Source organism: Triticum dicoccoides, chromosome 4B, assembly GCF_002162155.2.
Source record: "Triticum dicoccoides isolate Atlit2015 ecotype Zavitan chromosome 4B, WEW_v2.0, whole genome shotgun sequence".
Classification (NCBI taxonomy): domain Eukaryota; kingdom Viridiplantae; phylum Streptophyta; class Magnoliopsida; order Poales; family Poaceae; genus Triticum; species Triticum dicoccoides.
In genome coordinates this window covers 202,950,784-202,955,191 of record NC_041387.1, presented here as the reverse complement: position 1 = coordinate 202,955,191, position 4,408 = coordinate 202,950,784, and positions in this window count along the sequence as shown.

Genomic DNA, 4,408 nt, shown 5'->3' with positions numbered 1-4,408 from the left:
TTTACCAAGATATTCTCTCATCTCTTATCCCAGTTCACCTGCCTCCTTTAATCACCCGGACAAAATCACCATGAATTCATTTTTATTCGAGACGATTTGAGGGTTTTCTTTCATTCATAGAGTGTATAGTTCGCGGACACGTCAAGACTTTTCGGACTCGGACATACGTCCGTGGAGTTCCATCCCACTATACTAGATGACTTCAGGATGTGCACAGTATGTTCAATCTCACCCTACATCGGTTGGCATGGCCTACATTCCTTAACATATACTATATTTTGCTACATTTGGATAAAAGGTGCCAGATGCGACATGTACGTCAAAGGGGATTTTTCCTCTTATTTCTATATTACGCAAACTAATGATGTATTGTTCTTTCGATTACTCTCATATTTCCATGACATCATGGTTACTCTATCTGTTTAATTATAGATTTTTGTCCTTTGATTTCCACTATTGTACTGTTCTTTCAATTTCACCCATATTTGCAGGTTACCATATTCTTCAACAATCCTACCATTTTCTGCTGTACATCCCCTGCTATGCAACAACATCTATAGTACACAATCTTGCCCTTTACATAACTAGAGACTACAGGGATGTAATACTGAACATAAACCATGGATTTACAATCGTTGCTTCTGTAAGACTTGATGAACATGGTCACTCCTATTTCGGCACATGCCTTTGGACAGAAATTTCTAACTTTTATGTACTGAAAGCTAGCAACTAAAATTGCACTACACATAAAAGAGGGTCATGAGATATATGCTAATTTCCCCAACGATATCATCCGTCCAGACTTTGTTTGAAGTAAGTGTTCTTTTCAAGTATCTACATGTTGACTTACCTAGCAATATCAAAAGAATTGTGTAGCATTTAAGCAACCAATTGTTATTCTATTTTCTTACTCTATTTCTACCTCTAACTTCTAGTTATCAATACACTTTTATTTTGCCCAGTTTTAACTAAATATTCCCTGTACTCCCACTTCTATCAGAAAGTGTAACACCCCAAAAATTTAACCAGGTTTTAGTTATTAAAATTTTGCCAAGAGTTAAAATGTTGCCTGCAAGGATTTTTTGTTGTTTTTAATACCTTTCTTTTAATGTTAAGGATTTATTTTTCCCAAGTGGATCCTTCCAAGCATATTGAACTTCTATGCCATCTCGTTAAAACAATTTCCTAATCAGTAAATTTATTTATAAAATTATTTCACCCTGAGCTTTAATCATTAAAATGACTTGTTTTAAGTTTGGAGCTCTTTTTGTACTACAACCATTTGATAAAATTAACTAAAAATTCCACCAAAATTTGGAGATGTCATGTTATGCCTCTAAATCACCTTTATGCAATAATATAGTTCATTCATTGCATATTTTGAGTGCTACACATGTTTTTCTTCTCTGGTCCAGTAGGCATTTTTGCACTGTAACCCTTTTAAATACTTGTTTCTAGCTTCCACCAAAATTATGGGATGTCAGTAGCAGCATATGATTCCATTATATGCAAAGACCCAATGATGTTCCTTGAAAATTTTGAGTAAATCAACCTAATCTTCATTTTGGTCCATCAAGATGGTTTGTACAGCATCCCTATTATTGCTTACTCTTTGGCCCTTGATTCCTTCTCCTACTTGTAGTCCTCCATGCTAAACCCCTAAGTCCAGGAGAATGCAACCATTGGCATATTTTTAGGTCATGAAATAATGCCACTCACATCCTGTCCAGATTTGAAGTTCTGCAAAATTTTCACTAGCAAGTTTGTGCTTTTCACCAACTAACTTCACCACCCTCTTGTGCATCCAATGAGACACTGATCTGGAAGATTTGGCCCCTCCAAGAATAGCCTAGGTGCCTTTGGCATTTTGAGAAACACCTGGAGTGCATGGACTGTTTTGGCATGATCTCAGGTATACATTATGAACTTGACCACCTGACCAAACCACCTTGCCCCTGGAGTTTTCCTCTATCACTAGACTAGTTATGTTGCTTGCCAAACTCACCTGTGACCTGTAGCGTGCCACGGCATTGTGTCGAACACCTTCCGTGTGTGCACTGGACGTGCTCAGAGCGCGCGTATTCCAAGCGCGTGCGCCCGAGCCGCCGCGTCACGCCCCGCACTCACCCCAGCCCGACAACCCTGCTCAAGCCAGCGCCGCCCAAGCCACCCCGGCTCGCCACCTGCCCCTATGAACATCGCAAACTTATCACCTCGCCCGTCGGCTAGCTACCGTCGTCGCCACGACGCCCTGACGCTACAGGGAGGCGGTTCGCCGTCGTCCTTATCGCCGGCTGCATCGAACCGACCTCCACCGCCTATATAAGGGCCCCGGAGCTCCATCTAGCCCTCGATCAACCTCCAGTGATCCTCCTAGAGCTACCCTGGCCAGCACTCGAGGAGGGGAAGGTTTTCTTCCCCAAGTCCGGCCAGTTCGGTCGCCGCCAAGCCCCGGTCGATTCCGTCACCACCAGGGCCTCTCCTTCTCCAATCTCTCCACCAAGAACTCCCCCTCCCTCTCGCGAGTGCAACCCATCGATCAATTTTGGTCGGAGACCACTGCAGCCCAAAAATCACTTTGTCACCGAAGCCCCCCTCCGCCGCGGAGCTCGCCGCCGGTGACTCCCTCCACCTCTAGCGACCCTACGACCACCGGAAGGACCTCCTAGGAGTGACGGATCCATTCCTGCACTCGGATGCCCGTGAGGAGCCGCCAAACGCTGGCGAAGATAGCCGGAGCCCCCGCCTCTGTTCGGCCAGAGGAAGAGGAGGGAGGGAGACTGTTCAAACCTGACCAGTGGGCCAGGCGGGCCCACTGTCAGTGACCCACGCGCGTCCACGCTGGAGTAAGTGGAGGCATATAGTCGGAATACGTCTTCGACGTGTACGTGTTTTCGAATCGTTTTCTTTTAATTCTGTTTTTTTTTTAAAACAGATTTTCATCAAATGTTTGACTGGCTATATCTTTTAAAATATAACTCCAAATGATTTGATTCTTTTTCCTACCTCTCTCAAATTTAACCTAGTTTATTTTAAGATTTATTTGAAAAAATTTCAAACAACTTTTTGTGCTTTTTTTGAATTTGTGTGTTGATTCAAATTTTTTAAAATAGGACCTTGGAGAGAGAGAAGAAAACTTTCAAAAAGTTTTGGAGTGCACCCTGCCTTTCCACACATTGAAGGCAAGCATTCTGAACCCCGGCATACTATTTTTGGTGTGTTCGTTGACACGTTTATAACACTACCTCCTTTCAAAGGACTTGTTATTTCATGTGATATGATCATTTGCATGGATACATATTAATGATCTCCATACTGTTGGAAATAAGTATACTTGTGAAGGTAATCATCCTCATGTATCTTGCATGCATGCCAGAAAGGAATCCAGGAAAGCCTCTGCCTTGGGTAGGCGTGAGCTTGTCGCCGGTCTCCGTCGGGACGGGTATGTTCGGTATGGCATAGTAAGATATAATGAGTGTTGATTGTATTGGTTGAAATATATTTGTTATTCATGTCATGCAGGAAAACTATAAACCTCCTGAGTCGACCGTAGATCGGGTCTTGTTCCCGTAACCCCCATACTTGTTTCGTACTACCACTCGTCTCTACAACAAGTAGAGTACGGTTCAGTAATTTGTCAACCCCTTTCTAGCACACACCGTACAGAGGGGCCGGGATGAGGGTACCACGGCCATGGATTAAAGCCAGTCATCCGGTCAGGGGGCATGGGTGTTTCCGGTTGTAGCCGAGGGGGTAGCTTCCCCAGTTTTGCGCGCGGTATAAATTTTGTGATCCCATGCTAATCGAGGTTGTAGCCTCCCCACTTAGAGTTTTGCTTAACGAGTGTCGTGGGTGATTCCAGACACCGGTGAGTTAAGCTGGTGTGTGCAAGTCAGGTGCGTTTTCATTTAAAAGACCGTAGACGGAATTAGTCCTGATGGACTAAAGGAATCCGTTACTCGTGGGTAAAGAGTACACCCTCTGCAGAGATTAAACCTATTCGAATAGCTGTGTCCATGGTTAAGGATTACAGTCTGGGATGGGTCAAGTGTCGGTCTTAGTGTCGGTCTTCGGAGGTGAAACTGTTAAATCAGAACTGATATTACAACTTGTGACATGTGATAATGATGATTATTATTTTGTTGTGGACTAACCCGTGATATTTTTGGTATTATCGAATATCCCTGGGATGGTCTTACCTCCGGTATATTCACTATGATTGTTTCTCTTAAAGCCATTTATGTGGTGTCGCTCAGACGCCCGACTGTGGCATTTCTTTTAAAGCCCTTTATGTGGTGTCGCTCAGACGCCCGACTGTGGCATTTCTCTTAAAGCCCTTTATGTGGTGTCGCTCAGACGCCCGACTGTGGCATTTCTTTTAAAGACGTTTATGTGGTGTCGCTCAGAC